The sequence below is a fragment of the Pristis pectinata genome, chromosome 30 (genome assembly GCF_009764475.1).
Source record: "Pristis pectinata isolate sPriPec2 chromosome 30, sPriPec2.1.pri, whole genome shotgun sequence".
Taxonomy (NCBI): Eukaryota; Metazoa; Chordata; class Chondrichthyes; order Rhinopristiformes; family Pristidae; genus Pristis; species Pristis pectinata.
This window is the reverse complement of record NC_067434.1, coordinates 23,105,171-23,125,916: the sequence shown is the minus strand read 5'-3', so window position 1 is coordinate 23,125,916 and position 20,746 is coordinate 23,105,171. Positions and strand designations below refer to the sequence as shown.

At 44.0% G+C, this 20,746-nt stretch overlaps 1 protein-coding gene across 1 annotated transcript in view; it reads right to left on the bottom strand.

The window, feature by feature from the left end:
• Positions 1 to 20,329, bottom strand: part of LOC127584651 (annexin A4-like) — a 95,214-nt gene extending 74,885 nt beyond the window's left edge. Inside the window, exon 1 of the mRNA XM_052041494.1 lies at positions 20,096 to 20,329. The gene's annotated coding sequence lies outside the window, so the exon portion shown is untranslated. The remainder of the gene's footprint in view (positions 1 to 20,095) is intronic.
• Between the last annotated feature and the right edge of the window lie 417 nt (positions 20,330 to 20,746).

Genomic DNA, 20,746 nt, shown 5'->3' with positions numbered 1-20,746 from the left:
CTCCTGCCTGTGTCCATCTCAGTTTGGTGGTCACACCCTGCCTCTAAACCAGAAGGATGTGGTTCCAATTCCCACTCCAGAGACTCAAGCACAGGCAGTCAATGATAGCTTGTTTTGCATAAATTGCCTGGTGTTGATAAAATTACTACAAGGTGCTTGGCAGGTCCCAAAGCTGAGAAAAGTATCATAAAGATACAAATTTTGTTTTTTTTTTACCCAGTCTCTAACTGAAACATCTGTTATTTAGTCAGTCAACCAGATGTTATTGTTGGACCTTAAACCAAAGCCAGTAAAACATCTGTCAACATCAGTGATGTAACTGAGGAGCAAAAAAAAACTGCAGATGCTGCAAGTGTTAATTAAAACAGAAGACACTTCAAATACTTAGCAGGTCAGGCAGCATCTGCAGAGCGAGAAACAGGGTTAGTATTTCAGGTTGATGATACAGGGAATAGTGTTACAAAGACTGGATGGCTTATCTGAAAGGGGAAGGGATAGGAAAAGTGTTAAATAATGGGACAATAAGTGTAGAAGTAGCAACTGCTATTTACACAGACACAACTCATTATGCTGATGGCATATTGCCAAAATATCTGGGTTGTGTGCATTACAACTCTGAGACCAATTTATGCAGGGGTGTTCCTTTGAAGAGAGATGTGATCCTGTCATTAAAGGGAAGGGCAACTTTGCTTGGGCCCAAACCAACACAAACAATGGAAACAGTGGCTGTTGACAAAATACGGGCACTTTACAGCTCGGCAAATTCTCGTTCACCTTTCTGAAAAAACAAAATTTGTTCGTAGGACATCTCCCACGTTTATTGTCCATCCCTAATTACCCCTGAACTGAGGAGGCAGTTAAACAGCAACCACATTGCTGAGTCTGGAGTCACACCTCAAGGTTCAACAACAGCTTCTTCTCCACTGCTGTCAGGTTCTTGAACAAACCCCAACACTATCTCCAACTACATTTCTTTTTTCCTCCCTCTCTCAACTTGCACTAATATCATTATGTTTATTTTGTTGTGCAAGTCATGTAGAATTCATGTTAAATTATGTTAATTTATGTTTGTAATGTACTGTGCTACTGCTGCAAAAAGCTCATTTTCATGGTATTTATACCCTAGGTACGTTTGCCCATGACAGTAAACTTCAACATACAGACCATGCTGGGCAAATACACCAGATTCTGTACCCTAAAGCATGAGTGAGCATGTGTTTTTTTTTAAAAAAGAACAAACCCAATAATTTCACGGTTATCGATACGAAGACTGGCTCTTCGCACCAGATTTGAGAGTCTACATCGAAGACACTGGAGGATAGCTGTGAAGTAAAAGTAATGAAGGGCCTTACAAAAAGAATGTACAAGGAAAGAAGACCGCTCTTTTCCTGTGAACCTACCCACGGAAACAGATAGCTTCCATACAGAGAACAAGAGGGACAGCATTTCTGGAAGCTTTTCCCTGAACGTAGTTTCAATATACATGTACAGATCTACCATCTTTAATAAGGTTTACAGCGCCAGCAACCCGGGTTCGATTCCGGCCACTGTCTGTAAGGAGTTTGTACGTTCTCCGTGTCTGTGTGGGTTTCCTCCGGGTGCTCTGGTTTCCTCCCACATTCCAAAGACATACAGGTAAGTTAACGTGGGTTTAAATCAGTGGTGCGGACTCGTTGGGCCGGATGGTCCTGTTACCGTGCTGTAAGTAAAGTTTTATAAAGTTTTAGAACTGCACACATTACTCCAAGTGCAGCCTAACCGAAGTTTATACAGCTGCAAAATGACTTCCTGACTCGTACTCAACTTCCCGACCGATGAAGGCAGGTGTGTCTTACACCTTCTTTACCACCCTAGTGGTGTTGCCACTTCCAGGAAGGTATGAAATTTGACCCCATTTACTATATGCTTTCCATTTACATATGACCTCCCAAAGTACAATACCTCACTCTCGCACTTTGCAAATGTCTTTGCAATACCTTGACAAAATATCTCACATCCACCTCCCAATGGATGAACAAAGTCATGACAGAGACAGGGAGGAGACAGAGAGCCAGATTAATTTTTGAATACTCCACCGTCAAGTCAAACCCATCATTGCCATTACTGGCGGCAGGATTGATTCTTTGTAAGGACCAAATGGTGACTCTCTCTCAGCTCCACCTTTGACCTTGGCCTCATCACCAGACCTTAAGCCACCTTTGGACTGCATCTGACCTCTGGAGATCTTCGCTACTCGAAGCCCGACAATTTAGTCCTGCAAATTCTTCCTCAGAAAGTGCCCCAGGCTCTGACATCCACAGAGCATAGGCCAGACCTTGGTTTAACAACACAGTTAAAGTTTGGCACCTCTGACAGTGAAGCCCTCCATTAGTACCACAGTGTGGCCCTCCCTCATGCTGCACCTTAGCGTCAGCCTAGATCTTTGTATGCACATCTCTGGAATGGGACTTGATTTCTGACTCATAGATGACCATGTGCCTGTACTGACATTTCCCCATGAGACAATGGACCAATTCACGTTTTACATTGATTGAGAGAGGTTTTTGATCCCAGGCTACCTGTGCATTCAGAAGGGCAGTGTAGTACTCCTTCAGCACCACACCACAAAATTCTCTGTATTGCACCAGCTTCCAAAAGTAGACTCCCCACACTCTTGCAGAACAGTAAGGAGATCCCAAGGACTGCACAACACCAGACTTCTGGCTACCAGGACCTGGCAAACCACACGTTTACAGTGCATTCCCTCGTGACTTCTGCACCTCATGCACTTTTCTCCCTCGATATTTCATGCCTATTTCTTTTCCTTCATTACCAGGAATGGGAGTGGTCCATACCCCAAAGCCTTGTCATTCAGCAAGATCATGGTTTATATGATCACTAATTTCAGTTACACTTCCCCGCCTTACCCCATAATCCTGGTTCCCCATTTAGTCCAAGAATCTACATCAGCCTTTATTTTACTGAGAACAAAGCAGAAAGAGACGTTCATAACTTTACTGTTGAGCAACTCCAACTGACTTTCACAATTGGGGACAGGAGTCCAAGGAAAAATACTTCAGCATTTCCACGTGATTCCTGGAACAGGTAAACTTGATTCCCAATGACCTGGATTGAGTGGTCAAGACCCCGGGTACAGCTCTAACCCAAATACCTTCAAACCTGGAGGCAAACGAACAACAAAGTCAAGACAGCTCAGTACCGTACGAGGAGACAAAGTGGAATAAGTGCACTGACAAAATGCATTAATATACTTTCAGGATAAAATGTGAAAAGAGAAAGTTTACAGACTTTAATTCGAGACTGTTTGGATGGCACACTTGCAATATTAAGGGATGCAAGGATAACTCGGGTGACAATTGGTGAGTTCACAGAATGTGTCACTGTCTGACAAACTGCTTCAGTCATGTGTTGACATTTCCACAGGCCTTGTGAGGTTGTGGTAAAGGTTGGAAAATTGCACAGCTTTTTTGGCAGCTGGTTCATTTTTGGTCTGTTTAAGGAAAACATAATTAAATCAACCATCTGACTAACAGAGCCTGCTCAGTCAGCGCAGAACACCTACTAATAGAACCGATGGCTTACACAGCATTGGAATCCAGACAGCAACAAAATTCCAAGCACTGTACTCTACACATGCTTAAAAACATAAGAACTAGCTCATCTATATATCGAAAGCTCTGCCTGAAGCAAACACTTCTTCCTTGTGTTAACTATATTTCCTGAACAGTCGATCACAGCATTAGCAAGTGGCACTTAGGCTCGAGACTGTTCCATTAGATTACGGCTGGTATTTTAATTCAATCTTCCTGCATTAGAGCCTCGACATTCTTGCTTAACATAAGTCCACCATGTCCAATTGCCCTCAATAACTTCTTTGCGCAGAGTCTTCCATTATCCTTAACACGAAGGAATTCTTCTTGGGATCACCCACACGCTCAGTCGTCACGTCAATATCCCCGAGGGGGTGTTACTGAGCTCATTTTGGATCCACTTTGGACAACCGTGGCTTGAAAATTGGATCTTGAGATAAGGGACAAAATAACAGGAGAGGGAAAGTGGCAGCAGCTGGGCTGGAGAGAATCTGAAAGCACAGTAGAAAGCATAAGAGATTCAAGGTAGAATTACAGAGTGTGGGACCCAGATGGCTGCAGGTATACCATCCAAGAAAGGGAGAGGAGCTTGACAAAAATGTTGCTTCTTGACAAAGCTCACAATTCCTGAACAATGATCTTCAAATTGCAATCAAACAAAAAAGAAATTTCACGATGATTAAAAGCATGGATAGGGTAGAGAGTCAGAGTTGTTTTGACCCAGGGTAGAAATGTCAAATACTAGAGGGCATATGTTTAAGGTGAGAGGGGGAATGTTTACAACAGAATGATGAGGCAACGTAGAGTGGTGGGTGCCTGGAACACACTACCAGGGGAGGTGGTAGAAGCAGATATGATAGCAATGTTTAAGAGGTATTTCCACAGACACTTGAACAGGTAGGGAATGGAGGGATATAGACCTTGTGCAGGCAGATGGGATTAGTTTAAATTGACATCGTAGTTAGCACAGACATTGTAGGCCGAAGGGCCTGTTCCTGTGCTGTACTGTTCTACGTTCATGAAACAAAACACTTACACTTTCATAACAGTCTACACGGTTTTTTTTGGTACATCACAACGTGCTCCATAGCAAATGAAATCTACAAAGTAACATGCAGTAGACTGGACTAGTTCTTCCTTTCTCCAGGCCTGTAGTCATTGAGATCAACTGTGATACCTCCACTGCTACTCAGAGCCAAGACCGGGAGTCAAGATCAGACCTGGACCGTCACTTGTCTCTACATTTCTTTCTCAGATCATACAGCCCACGCGACAGAATAATGGAGGCCCAGATCAAAAATAAGCCTACAGATTCATCTTAAACCAAAATAATGGTGACCAATGGGTTTGACAAAGCTGTTTTGAAATGGACAACAGATTTGGGCATTGATTCAATGTTCTTTCACAATGCACCTAACATTCCAAAGTATATTTTAAATGGAATGTAAATACTGGGACAATTTCTGGTATAAAATTTTCTTTCTGAAAGACAGACAACTTAAATGAAGATGAAGATTATTCAGATACTATTCTGAGTGGCTCGTCCACTTTGCAGGGATGGACCAGATGGAAAGGGCCATCCAGCGAGCCACAAAATAGATCCCTCCAGCGTTTACAAAGTAGGATAATCTATGATACACCCTGAAAACAAAAAATATCCTTATCCCACTGTCCTTGGTGGCGGCAGAATGGATGAGGATGTCACCCATTTCCTTCTTGCCAATAAAGTCAGGAAAGTGATGCAGTGGTCTTTGCTGAGGTTCATCCCAGCAGATGTGCAACTCTGAGCTCTGTGGGCTGTTCCCAGAGGCACACACTGCGACAAGCACCACGTTCTGCTGGAAGATCATCTACAGGATGCACTTTGGTCAACCTGACTGATCCTCCAGTACAAGGAGCTGTCTGCAACTGAATACTGCAGACTGGTTTACATTAAGGTCCATCACAGGCACAGCATCTACAGGAGGCACTGCCTTAATTGTCTATCATCAAGGATCCCCACCATCCAGGTCACGCCCTCTTCTCACTGCTACCATCAGGCAGGAGGTACAGAAGCCGCAAGTCCCACACCACCAGGTTCAGGAACAGCTACTTTCCTACAACCATCATGTTCTTGAACCGACCTGCACAACCCTAACCCTACCTCAGCAACGGAACACTACGGACCACCTCTTGCACTGCCATAGACTTGTCTTCGAATGTGTCTTTTTTTTCTTTGCACTAAAATCTTGTTTTGGCAGTCTTTTTCTTCTCTCTCTTCATTGTTTTATAACTTATCTATAATTTATATTCTGCGTGTTGTCTGTACCTATGCGCCTGGTGAAGCCGCTGCAAGCTTTTCACCGTACCTGTACCTCCCCGTACTTGTGCATATGACAATAAACTCGATTTAAACTTAAGTGTCTTCCCACTACTGGACACTGAGGGACTGGCTCCCATGTAATAAACTTTCAGACTTAGCGATGGGACGTTTGGGAATGAAAAACTGATCCCATGTTTGATGAAATAAATATTGTGAGTGAGTGCTTGCTATGGTAAATAACAACAAATCAAAGTCCTGATCACCAAGAGTCGTGTATTAAGGGCAATTGTAAGACAACCAGCTAATTGGTTCACTCAGTGGGCCTTTCATTGGCTCCTACTTTGTAGATCACTTTCTAGCAAGTTGATTGGCCAGTGATGATTACACAAAATATTTTTCATAAAATTAAAAACATCATTTTCAGTTTTCCAGGTTCTCCAGATCATTACCAAAGCCCAATCCATCACTCGCATCCTCTTGAAGAATTTTGTTCTTGTTTAGTGTCAGAGAGAACACGAAAATTACGTGATAGATATTTTAAAAATTAATTAAGAGTTGTTCACACTAGAAATTAAGAATGAAAAAACAAGGAAGTGACAGATGAATTAAACATGTATTTTGCATCAGTCTTCACTGCAGAAGATACAAACAACATCCCAGAAATATCCATAAATTGGGAAATGGAAGGGAGTAATTTAGGAAAATTACAATCACTCAGGAAGTAGTACTGACTAAATTGTTGAGGTGCCAGTTAACAAGTCTCTGGGTTCAGGTCCTTGATCCTAAAGTCCTAAATGAGGTGGCTAGTGAGATGGTTTGGTTTTAATCTCCCAAAATTCCCTAGATTCACAAAAGATTCCATCAGATTGGAAAATAACAAACATAATGCCTTTATTCAAACAGGGTGGGAGACAAAGTAGGAAACTACAGGCTAGTTCGCTTATCATCTGTCGTGGGGAAATTGTTAGAAACAGTAAGAGATATTATAGCAGGGCACTTAGGAAAACAAAGGTAATTGAGCAGAAGTTATATGGTTTGTGAAGAGGAAATCATTTTTGACCAGTTTATTACAGTTCTCTATTAGAAGAAAGAACATGTGCAAGAAATAAAGGGGAGCTGGTAGATGTCTGATACTTAGATTTCCAGAAGGCATTTGCTATAAAGGTTGTGATGGAGAATAAAAGCTCCTGGTCTCGGAGGCAACATTTTAACATGGTTAGAAGATTGGCTGGCTAACAGGAAACAGAGCATATTATAAACGTTTCTTGTTCTGGTTGGCAAGGTGTAATACAGAGATCAGTGCCAATCCGCAACTTTTTATAATTTATACAAGTGACTTGAATGGAGGCACTGAACATTTGGCTCATAAATTTGCTGATGACACACAGATAGGTAGGAAGGGAAGTTGTGAAGAGGACACGAGGCGACAGAGGAAAGTTGATAGGTTAAGTAAATAGGCAAAGATTTTGCAATTGGTGTACAATGTAAAATTTCTTTAAAAAAACATTATCCAATTGGCAAGAGCCTGTTGGGCCTGATTCATATTACAATATGGTCATATACACCACAGTGCAATGAAATTCCTTGCTCGCATGAAGCTCACAGAGCAAATAGTATGCACAGAAATAATAAATACAACGCTGAACGCAAGGCAGCAGAATGGTCCAAAGGTTGTAGTGCAATCTGTAGTAGTGCAAAGAGAAATGTTGAAGTGACAATAATAGAATAACCAGGAGAAGAAGAATTAAGTGTAGGGAAATGTGGCAGCACCACCAGGAAGGGGATGTGAAAAAGGTGATTGATTCAGAAGTCTGACAGGAGTGGGGAAGAAGCTGTTCTCAAGTCCCAAGGTGCAGAGAGATCTGGGTGAACTAGTGCATGATTCACAAAAGGCTGGTATGCAGGTATAGTTAGGAAAGTTAACGCAATACTGTTTTTATTTATAGGGAACTTCAAAGTCAAGTCGAGTTTATTGTCATGTGCACAAGTACATGTACATACAGATGCAATGAAAAGCTTACTTGCAGCAGCACCACAGGCACATAGTATCAGATAAGCAGCATTCGCAAGAAAAACAAATTATGCACAATTTCACAATTTTTACAAGAAAAACATAATTTGAACAAAAAAAAAATGCATTTCAGTGCAAAGTGATCATAGTGTTGCTGAACGATCGTGGTGATTAGGGTTATGCCAGTTGGTCCAAGAACTGAATGGTTGAAGGGAAGGAGCTATTCTTGAACCTGGTGTTCATGAATAGATAAATAGGCGAGTTGTGTTTCAAATGTATAGAGTGTTGCAAGTCTTACCATGGTTTAAGCTCCCAAAGTGCAACACCTCACGCTTGACTGCATTAAGTTCCATTGGCCATTTTTCAGCCCATTTTCCCAGCTGGTCCGGATCACTTTGCAAGCTTTGATAACCTTCGTCACTGTCCACTAAGCCCCAATCTTGGTGTCATCTGCAAATTTGCTGATCCAGTTTACCACATTCTCATCTATATTAATGAGTTAGATGATAAACAACATCAGACCCAGCACCGATCCCTGCGGCACACCACTAGTCACAGGCCTCCAGTCAGAGAGACAACCATCTACTACCACTTCCTGGCTTCTCCCGCTTAGCCAACTTTGAATCCAATTGACCACCTCATCCTGAATGCTAAGCGACTTAACCTTCTGGACCAGCCTCCCATGCGGGACTTTGTCAAAGGTCTTTCTAAAGGCCACGTAGACAAAGTCCACCACCTTTCCCTCATCGACCTTCTTGGTAACCTCCTCAAAAAACTCTATTAGATTGGCTAGACATGACCTGTCACGCACAAAGCCATGTTGACTACCCCTAATCAGGCCCTGTCTATCCAAATACTTATATATTCTGTCCCTCAGAATACCTTCCAATAATTTACCCACGACTGAAGTCAGGCTCACCGGCCTATAATTTCCCGGCTTATTCTGAGTGCCTTTCTTAAACAACATTAGCTATCCTCCAGTTCTCCGGCACCTTACCCGTGGCGAAGGATGTTTTAAATATCTCTGCCAGGGCCCCTGCAATTTCTGCACCAGCCTCCCACCTCGAGGGGACACCTCGTCAGGCCCTGGGGATTTATCCACCCTAATTCACCTCAAGACAGCCTGCGCCTCCTCTTCTGTAATCCGGATACAGTCCATGACCTCACCACTTTTTCCTCAGTTCTATAAGACTGAGTCTGTCCCCCGAGTAAACAGATGCAAAAAATCCATTTAAAATCTCACCCATCTCTTTCAGCTCCATGCATAGATGACCACGCTGATCTTCAAGAGGACCAATTTCGTCCCTTGCTATCCTTTTGATCTTAATATAGCTATAGAAACCCTTTGAATTCTCTTTCACCTTGTCTGCCAGAGCAACCTCACGTCTTCTTTTAGCCCTCCTGATTTCTCTCTTAAGTGTTCTCTTGCATTTCTTATGCTCCTCAAGCACCTCATTTGATCCCAACTGCCTATTCCTGATATGCACCTCCTTTTTCTTTACCAGGGTTATCGAGGGATATTGAGGCCAAGGTTCCCTAAACCCGTTAGCCTAACAGGAACATACAGATTCTGCTCTCTCAATATTTCACTCTTGAATGCCTCCCACTTACCAAGCATCTCTTTGCCAGAAAACAGGCTATCCCAATTCACACCTGCCAGATCCCTTCTGATGCCATCAAAATTGGCCTTCCTCCAGTTTAGAATCTTAACCCAAGGACGAGTCCTACCCTTCTCCATAATTATCTTGAAACTAATGCAATCATGATCACTAAACCCAAAGTGTTCCCATGCACTCACTTCTGTCATCTGCCCTGTATCATTCCCTAAGAGAAGATCTGGTATCGCATTCTGTCCAGTGGGACCTCTCCATATTGATTAAGGAAACTTTCCTGAACACATTTGACAAACTCGATCCCATCCAGTCCTTTTACAGGATGTGTCCCAGTCAATATGTGGAAAGTTAAAATCACCTACTATCACAACCTTATAGTTCCTGCAATTGTCTCTCTACAAATTTGCTCCTCTAAATCCCACTGACTATTGGGAGGTCTGTGACATAGTCCCATTAACGTGGTCGTCCCTTTCTTTATTCCTCAGTTCCACCTAAGTTGCCTCAGTAGTCGAGCCCTCCAGTATGTCCTCTCTGACCACTGCCGTGACACTTTCCCTGATGAGTAATGCCGCCCCTCCCCCTTTAATGCCTCCCCCTCTATTGTGTCTAAAACAATAGAACCCCGGAACATTGAGCTGCCAGTCCTGCCCCTCCTACAACCAAGTCTCACTAATGGCTACAACATCATAATTCCACATATGGATCCACACTCTAAGATATCTTTATTAGTCACATGTACATCAAAACACACAGTGAAATGCATCTGCCTTATCTACAGTACTCCTTGCATTGAAATAGACACAACTCAGAACATTAGTCCCACCGTGCTCAACCTTTCGGTTTCCATCTTTGCTTGTAGTCTTAACATCTACTTTCCCCCACAGCCCCTCCACTTGTTGTCCTGCCACTCTGGTTCCCACCCCCCGCAACTCCAATTTAAACCCCCACCGAGCAGCACCAGCAAACCTTCCCACAAGGATATTGGCCCCCCTCCAGTTTAGGTGCAAATCTTCCCATTTGTACAGATTCCCACCTGCCTAGAAGAGAGCCCAATGATCCAAAAATCTGAAGCCTTCCCGCCTGCACCATCTGCTTAGCTACAAGTTAAACTGCACTACCTTCCTATTTCTTGCCTCACTAGCACATGGCACAGGGAGCAATCCTGGGATCATCATCCTGGAGGTCCTTTCTTGTAACTTAGCACCTAACTCCCTGAATTCACTTTGCAGCACCTTGTCACTTTTCTTGTTTATGTCATTGGTACCAACATGCACCACGACCTCTGGCTGCTCAACCTCCCCTTCAAGAATGCTATGGACTCGATCTGAGACATCTCTGACCCTGGCACCTGGGAGGCAACGTACCATCCGAGAGTCTCGTTATCGTCCACAGAACCTCCTGTCTGCTCCCCTAAACAATGAATCCCCCATCACTACCACTCACCTCTTCTCCCCCTTCCCTTCTGAGCCAAAGAGCCAAACTCAGTGCCTGAGACCTGACCACTGTTGCTTTCCCCTGGTAGTTCATCCCTCCCAACAGTATCTAAAACGATATGCTTGTTATTGAGGAGAACGGCCACAGGGGTACCCTGCACTGACTGCCTATTCCATTTTTCTCTCCTGACAGTCACCCAGCTACCTGCCTCTTGCAACTTGGGTGAGACTGCTTCCCTGTAACTCCCGTCTATCAACCCCTCAGCCTCCCGAGTGATCCGAAGGTCGTCCAACTCAAGCTACGGTTCCCTAACACGGTCTGTAAGGAGCTGCAGCCGGATGCACTGCTCACAGGTGTAGTCATCAGGGACACTGGAGGTCTCCCCAACTTCCCACATCATGCAAGAGGAGCACACCACTGCCCTGGGTGTCATTCCCACTGCTCGACCTGTGCAATAATAAAGAAAGAAAACTTAACAGAACCTCACCTTAGCCTCCACCTCTTCACACCCAAGCCTCTTTGAGCCAAAGCCTCAGCTCTCCACTCTTACACTAGCCCACTCACACAAAGGCCACCCCAAAATGGCCTCCCTGCTTTACCCTATCTGCCTCTTATTGGCTAAGTGCATGCAACTCAGCCAATCAGAAACAACCTCAAAAAAGAGCTGCTGGCTCCTTCCCTCTACCGCTCTGGCTGCTAGAACTGCAAAAAAGTCCCAATTGAAAAACAACTAGTTCAGTTTTTTGTGGAGAAGCAACTGAAAAACTAGGAATTTGAAACTCTCAACCTCGGCACCGTTGATGTAGACAGGTGCACGTGCACCACCACCACCCACCCCCACCTTCCTGAAGTCAATGGCCAGCTCTTTTGTTTTGCTGACATTGAAGGAAGGGTTGTTGTCATGACACCATGTCACTAAACTCTCCATGTCCTCCCTGAACCAATTCCAATTACCTTTTACTTATTGACTTTATGACTACTTAAAAATTTCTATGAAAATATTTAATTGACCCCAATAAAAGCTGAGCACATTCTAAATCAAAAACCAAGACAAGAACTGTGTTCAATTTATTCTCTTGCTGACACAGAATGCTTCCATGTTAAGCAATAAAAGACCCACGATGCCATGCTGTTTGCCATTTAAGGTACATAACTTGCTTTTAATGACATTTATTCAGAGATCACTCCCTACCCTGGGGCAGGTTTATACTGAGGTGGATCCACAGATGGATTTCATTTTATTTAACTTCAAATGTGAATCATCTGATGAATTGGGCTCATTTTCAAACACAAACGAGGAGCTCAGCCAATTGCGGCAGCTTGCTGTGCACAAAATGGCACCGACTTTCCGACTACTGGTATTTTGAGACATTTTGACTCCATCTAACCAAACAATGAGTCAAAATATTGGCCAAACACACCAGGTGATGTACCACAAAGAAATGGCCCTCAGTCTTCAATATACAGAATGCACAGCTCTCACTGCACCTCTCTGAACTTCCAAATGGCACTCAGGAGCAGGATTAAAAGCAGCAGTGTGACGGAGGGTGAAAGAGACATGGGGAAAGAAAGGAGGAGGGAGAAGACAGTCAGGAAAAAGAAAGAACCCAGCATCAACCAGGCAGATTATTCATCAGAGACTATGCACTCAATGCAATTTAATTTGAAACAAATGTTGAAGCCTCATTGTACAGACAGGCAGAGTAGGAGAGACATACATGCAAGAAAAATTACATTAGAGTCATTCCAGAAAATTCCTGACAGTGACTATGAAATTCAGAGAAATGCAGAAGTGGAAACAAATAGTCAGATCGAGGAAGAAGCTTTGCAATTACACAACATTTTTAGTCACTGAGGTTCCCATAAAACTTTACAAACAATTAAGTCCTTTGTAGCAACACTCACTTATCACGCAGGAAATTCAGTGCCAATTTATGCACAGCAAGCTCCCATATTCAGCAGTATAATTATCACCAGATAATCTGTTTTTAATGATCTTGTTCAAGGAATAAATTTTGGGCAGGATATCACTGAGAACTCCCTTTCTTTAAGATCTTGTTGTGCAATCCTTTAACTTCACCAGAGAACACAGACAGGGTCTTGATTTAGCAGCTCCTCTGAAAGCAGCCCCTCCAACAAAGTGACACTCCCTCAGCGCTGCACTGGAGCAGGACTAGAACATGCAATGACCTGGCTGGAGATGCAAGACAGCTACTCACTGAGCTTTGGCTGATCTAGATAATGGAGGGGAGCGTAAGAGCTGCAAATGTTTTCCGTACACATTCCACCGTCCCTCCATGTTCTCTACTCCAAGTAACTGTGCCTGGACTAACTGGAAGGGTATTAATACAAGTGTTGACAGCTATAGTTGAATATATTTTACTACATTGGTGTGGTAAAATTGGCTGGAGGTACCACATTGGTACTTCCAGCCTCCAAGCTACTTGTCCAGCCGAGTGGCCTCTGTCCTCAATGCCAATTATTTTATAACCTAACTGATGAACAGAACTGTTAAAAAAAAAACAAAGATTTTTCCCCTACCTGTTCTGGAGTCCAGCATTTCCAGTTTTTAATCTTCAGAAATCACAGATTCCTGGAATCCAGGAAATCCTCAGACATCATTACAGATACACAATGGGTAGTATGACTGTTTAATTATTGTCTCAAGGAGGCTATCTACCTTGTAGCCAAACCACGAGAAGCCTCCCTTATCCAGGCCACTGTGAACATCGCCCACTTTCTGCAAGGTGCTTAGCACTCTCTGCAAACTCTATCCTTCAGGAAGGTTGAGGAAGCAAGTAGAGGGGAAAAGAGCCTCCACCTCTGATTTGTAAAAGCATTGTACAAATTGAATTGCTGGAAATAGCCTTGCAAATAAATTAAATGGAAAAGGCTTCATGTCTTTTAAAAACTTGGCTATTGGCAAGACTCCCAGTGACATCACTGGAATCAATAGATGATATGAAAGTTAATATTTGTGTTTGATTTTAACTTCCTCATGGGTTTCCATAAAGAGAACATCAAAGGAGGATCAATGATAAAGCATTTGAATAAACAGTCATGGCAACTAGGTAATGTGTTATTGGGTGAGGACCCATGAAGTACAAGCCATACTCATTATGTTCTCCCATCCCTTTCCATTCCAGTAATATAACCAGGCAGTTAAACGTGCCGACATTCCATTCTTGCACAGGTAACAACGTATAATGTGGATGACCCCACAAGCACCAATAATCCTTTGGTACCTCACAGAGGCAGCAACAGCAGGAGACACGGAATACTGATAGCAATACAGGTCCCACCCTCTTTCCAACATCCCAATGGAGGCATTGGACAGATCAAATAACAGGAACCCCCGTTTCCAGTAGGGAAACTGAACCAATCAAATAGCAGAATTCTCTATTCAGCTTCCTCTTTAAGATACACCAAAGCCAACTTGCATTTATGTAGCATCTCTCGTGAAGTGAAATGTGCTTTAGAGATGTGTCAGCAAGTAAAAATGGCATCTAGCCACAGACAGGACAGATGAACAAAGCCTCGGTCAAAAGAACAGGATATAAGGCACATATCTGAGAAGCAGCAGCAGGAAGTGGTCCAGGAATGGGATCATACTTGTTGATATTTTGGCCACTGAAGATGAGGGAGAAGATGAGGGGGGAGAGGGAGAAGATGAAGGGGAGGGGGGAGAAAGAGGGGTAAAGAGAGGGGGAAAGAGCTTAAAAGGCAAAACCACTAATGTTCAAACTTCAGGGATTGTCAATAGTTTCTCAGCTGTTAGGGAACTTGACTCCAAGTCAAAAAGTTGTGGGTTCAAGCCCACCAAAGATTTGAGCCCAATAATCTACATCTGTGGTCTGCAGCAGGGTGCCAGGAGAGAGCTGCACTCACTGCTGTTTCAGATGAGACATTCAACAGAGACCCCTGAGGGGGAGATCTGGGGGGTAAGTTTTCCCACACAGAGGATGGTGAATATTTGTAACAAGCTGCCAGAGGAGGCAACAGAGGCAGATACAACATTAAAAGGCACTTGGACAGGAACTTGGATACAAAAGGACTAGGGGGAATGGGGGCCTGACATGGACAAATGGGGTTAGCACAGATAGGCAAAACAGTCAGCATGGACAAGGTGGGGATTTGCTACTTCCATAGGAGCCGACCATTTGGCCCACTGTGTCCATGCCAACTCACAGAGCAACCTTATTCCTCCACTAATGTTCTCTGTAACCTTTTCACATTCCTATTAACTCCCCCCAGATTCTACCACTTGTCAATAACCAACCAAACCACAAGCCTTTGAGATGTGGGAGGAAGCCAGAGCACCCAGGAGAAATCCACAGTCACAGGGAGAACGTGCAAACTCCCTACAAGAAAGCACCTGAAGTCAGGATCAAACCCAGGTCACTGGAGCTGTGAGGCAGAAGCTCCATGACCTGTGTCACTGTACTGCCCCATCCATTTTATATACAAGAATCTGAAAAAGCCAAAGGCACTACTTCTAAGAACAGCAGAGGGGTTCTCTCTGTAGTCCCTGCGCCAGCATTTGTTCTTTACAAGAGCTCTTAAAACGAGTTACTTGGTCATACTAAGCATTGCTCTTTGTGGGAACCTAAAGTGTTTAAAAAAATGTCTTCCATTTTCCTACATTACAACAGGAATCTGTACTTTAAAAGTGCTTCCTTTGTTATAAAGTACACTTAGGAAAGAACTGAGCAAGAGAAACACCAACTTTAACTGGGTATACTATTGGATTCCAGGGCAACAAAGGAGCTGTTCTCGTTCATATATTTTCTCAAGCTGTTAAGCAAATAAAAACTATCATCCAAAAGGAAAATCTGATGCCGTGCAGCAGAAACACTAACAGTGTGTGCTCTGAGACTGGTTGAATGGGCCACCAATTTAAGGCATGTTGCAACAGACTGAAGTGCACACAGCTCAATACCTGTAATTCACAGAAATTATAGATAATGAGGTTTGAAGCTTGACACCAGCATGCTATGAAAATAATGGCTGTAAAAGGAAGTGCCGTAAATAGGTAGTTAGTGTTACACTTCAACTGTCTAGTTTCGGAGATACCTCAGACACAAACTATCAAGAGTGAGCCCAGAATGTCGAATTTCACAACGCTCACTGGAAAACATGATAAGTTCCCTACTCGGTGACTGGTGCTTAGATCAACATTTATTGATTTCTGTATGGCTCCCAACTGGTTCCTGCCTGTCCTGAACAGAGCTGCCACTGAACTTTACCAGTACCAATTTGCCCTTCCAATGGGCTGCATGAAACAATCCAGTTTACCTGGAATCTGCAGTTGTAAATGATCATTACACTACAAACCCACGGCTATGGGAGAGGGTCAGCAGCTTTAAATTCCTGGGCGTTAACATATCAGATGACCTGCCCTGGGCCCAACACATAGATGCAATCACAAGGAAGACATGCTAGCATCTTTACTTTCTTAGGAGGTTAGGGAGGTCCAGCTTGTCACCAAACACTCTAACAAACTTCTACAGATGTACTGTTGAAGGTGTCCTGACTGGTTGCATCATGGTCTGGTACAGCAATTTGAATGCACAGGAACACAAGAAGCTGCAGAGAGTAGTGGATTCAGCCCAATACATCACAGGCACATCCCTCCCCACCATCGGTGGTTCTACAAGAGGCACTGCCTTAAGAAGGCAACATCCATCAAAAGCATAGTGTAGCGGTTAGCATAACGCTTTACAGCGCAAGCGATCCGGGTTCAATTCTGGCCACTGTCTATAAGGAGTTTGTACGTTCTCCCCGTGTCTGCATGGGTTTCCTCCGGGTGCTCTGGTTTCCTCCCACATTCCAAAGACATATGGGTTAGGAAGTTGTGGGCATGCTATGTTGGCGCCGGAAGCGTGGCGACACTTGCGGGCTGCCCCCAGAACACTCGATGCAAAAGATGCATTTCACTGTGTGTTTCGATGTACACATGACTAATAAAGACATCTGATCAGGGCCATGCCACCTTCTCAAAGCTAATTCCCTTCAACCATTCGGTTCTTAAACCAACCGGCACAACCCCTAATCACTACAGTTTAGCAACACTATGACCACCTTGATCACTTTGCACTAAGACGGACTTTTTTTGTTCCAATTGCGTTCTTTCTTGTAAAAATAGTGTGCAATTTATGTTTTTCTTGTGAATGCTATGTGCCTGTGATGCTGCTGCAACTAAGTTTTTCATTGCACCTTACACGTGCACAATACACGTACTTGTACATATGACAATAAATTCAACTTTGACTTACAAGATCAGACCTAAGGCACTGACAAAAGGCCCTGGACTTGAAACGTTAACCATTTCTCTTCCCACAGATGCTGTCCGACTTGTTGAGTGTTTCCAGCATTTCCTGTTTTCATTTGAGGTGCTGAATATCTGGTGGGAAGTGAGACACTTTCCTAAAACAAACTTTCCACCATCAACAGTGCTCGTCAGGAGTTTGACGGAACACCCTCCACGTCATTTACAACAAAGCTCAAAACCCAGGAGGTTAAAGCAACCTACTCCTTCCGCACCTAATTCACTGGCCTAACTATTCAGTCCCTCTACCTGTGGAACACCCAAGCTGCAGCATCTACAAAATGCAACTAATCCAGGCTACTCCAGGAGCTTCTCCCAAACCCACTGCCTCCATCATCAAGGACAGCAAGGTGGATGGGAACACAACCACCAGTAGGTTCCCCCAAAGTCACACACCATGGAAATATATTGATGCTCCTTCATCATCTCTGGATCAGAGGGTATGAGCTACAAGAAGAGGTTGGACAAACTTGGGTTGTTTTCTCTGCAGCGGCAGAGGCTGAAGGGAGACGATAGAAGTTTATAAGTTATTAGATAGGGTAGACAGTCAGAATCATTGTCCCAGGTGTAGGAACGTCAAGCACTAGAGAGCATATACTTAAGATGAGAGGGGAAACGTTTAAAGGAGATATGCAGGGCAAGTTTTTTTTTCCCCCCAAGCAACACAGAGTGGTGGGTGCCTGGAGCAGGCTGCCAGGGGGAATGGTGGAATCAGATATGACAGTGACGTTTAAGAGGCTGTTTGTTAGACATGAATGGAGGGATATGGGTCACGTACAGGCAAGAGAGGCTGTTTAATTCTGCATTGTGTTCAGCACAGACATCACGGGGCCAAGGTTCTATCGCTGGGCCTAAATCGCAAATAACCTGAATAATCTTCACCTGATGGACCACAAGCCTGCACTCACTGTCAACTTCTCAAGAGCAATAAGTAGGGGATGAACAATAAGTGCTTGCACACATCCAGTGAATGATTACAAGATGACAGGAATTCTCCCATCTGTGCAAGCACAACTGAACTGAAATCCAGCTGCAACACTCCACTAGAGAGTGTAATGAAACAGAGGGACCTAGGAGTACAAGTGCATAGTTTGTTGAAAGCAGCGTCACAGGTACACAGGGTGGTGAAAATGGCATTTAGCACGCTGGCCTTCATCAGTCAGGGCACTGAGTATAGGAGATAGGACATTTTGTTGCAGTTGGTGAGGCTGCACTTGGAGTTCTGTGTAGTTTCGGTCACCCTGTTATAGGAAAGACATGGTTAAACTGGAAAGAGTGCAGAAAAAATTTCTGAGGACGTTGCCAGGACTAGAGGGCCCAAGTTACAGGGAGAGGTTGGCCAGGCTAGGTCTCTATTCCTTGGAGCATAGGAGAATGAGGAGTGACCTTAGAGGTTTATAAAATTATGAGAGGCATAGTTAAGGTGGACAGTAACAGTCTTTTCCCCAGGGTAGGGGAGTCCAAAACTAGGGGGCATAGATGTAGGGTGAGAGGGGAAAGATTTAAAAGGGACCTGAGGGACAACTTTTTCCACACAGAGGGTGGCGAGTATATGGAACGAGCTGCCAGAGGAAGTGGGTGAAGCAGGTACAATAGTATCATTTAAGCAGTACTTGGATAGGTACATGGAGGGGCGGGGCTTGGAGGGATATGGGCCGAACGCAGGAAATTAGAATTAAATGGGTGAGCACTGTGGTCGGCATGGGCCGGTTGGGCCGAATGGCCTGTATCTGTGCTGTATTTCTCTGTGACTCTCTGCTGCCCTCAGAAATGTGGTGGAAATTTGAGCTACAAGTTATGAGATACAAGTTAATTAAATATGTATGATAGCAAATCTAAAAGTAAAGGTAAATGATTATAAGCTATCAGTGGAAACTCTTTAATTAGATTGGCCTTTTCATAACTTCCTCTCAGACTGTGTCTGATGAAACGTCACACGGGGATAGGGGAAACTGGCGGTAGAGAAGCAAAGCTTCGTGATTACTTACGGGGAAGGGACAGGGCGTCGTTATGTCTTCCCTATTGATTACAATATCATGCCCATAGGTCAGACCCAATTCACTAACCGTGTGAAAGATGAAGCGGATAATTCCGGTACCAGCTTTTAATTTATCTGTGGTGAAGTCAGTCCCAAGGGTGCAAACTTAAACCGGCAGGTCGATGGGTCTCAGACCTGAAACATTCACTGTTTCTCGTTCCACAGACGCTGCCCGACCCGCTGAGGGTTTCCGTCAGTTTAAGGCCGATTTCTCCTTCTATAACCCCGTCCCAAAGTAGATATCCAAAAAAAAAGTGCTATCCCACTAGGAATTATGCTCCATACACCCTTTCCAGGATAGGACCGGAAGTAAACATTAAAAAATAAAAGACTTTCTTTTTGCGCAGAGGCAGATTAACTTGCAAAGATTACATGGGCAAGACCTCAGTAACACTGCAGCGCTGCCTGATAGGGTTTGTACCGACACTTGGTTTGACCAAAATTGGGTTTAAGTGGTCCTTCTGCCCATTCTTACAACAGGAACCCTAACCATGGAGGAAATATTCATGCATGTCCCAAGACCACAGCACAGGAGCCAGTTCAGATCTGGCGAGCTGCCGGTTCCCCTTCTTGCAAGTTTCATGTTAGTTTCGACCGCCGTGACCAAGCGACCCGGGCAACTACACCCCCCTTAACCCAAGGATCTGCTCCAGATACTTGATTCCCCTGAAGCTATCCGCCATGACCTGAAGAGGGGAAAGTGGGAGGCAGATCAAGCTTCGGCCAAAAACACCGTTTGCGAACAAACACGCTCCAGTTTACGTTACACATCGACCTACCTGCGCTCTGACCCTCCGAGCAGCCCCGCAGCCAAGTCAAGCTGAAGAGATACCCTTCTTCCTTCCCAGCCAGTCCGCCCAGTTTTCTTCCCCTGCTCAGATGACCTCTTGCTCAAGCAAACCCTCCCACTCGCAACGTCAAGACAGCCGAGGAGGCGGATAAACAATCCCCGGACCTGCCTGCAATTATTACAATAAAAAAAACCTGCCTCTTTTTTTTCTTCACTTCCGTGTAAAAGTGCACAGGGAACTGACAGCACCATTTCAAAGCCCAGGAAGTTGACTCACTGCAGGGGAATCGTGTTAACTGTTGGAGTGAGATGTGCCAAATAAAATGATCAGCAATACTCATCTTGCTTTGAGTGTTTAGTCAGACTTTCTGTTCACAAAAATATAAGTAACAAGCGTCAGGGTGGATGTTGGTAGGGTGTGGATGATATTTAAAGAGTTTGAGAAGTCTGACAAGATAATCTAATTCATCCTAGTGACATTAACCATTATTGGGTCGATGAGTAAGAGGCTGGAATTCACCCCAAGCAGGGGAAATTAAATTTAACAAATTGATTGATTAATTTGGACTCTGTCTACCCTTCTCGCTGCCTTGGTAAAGCAGCCAACATAATCAAGGGCTCCACCCACCCCAGACATACT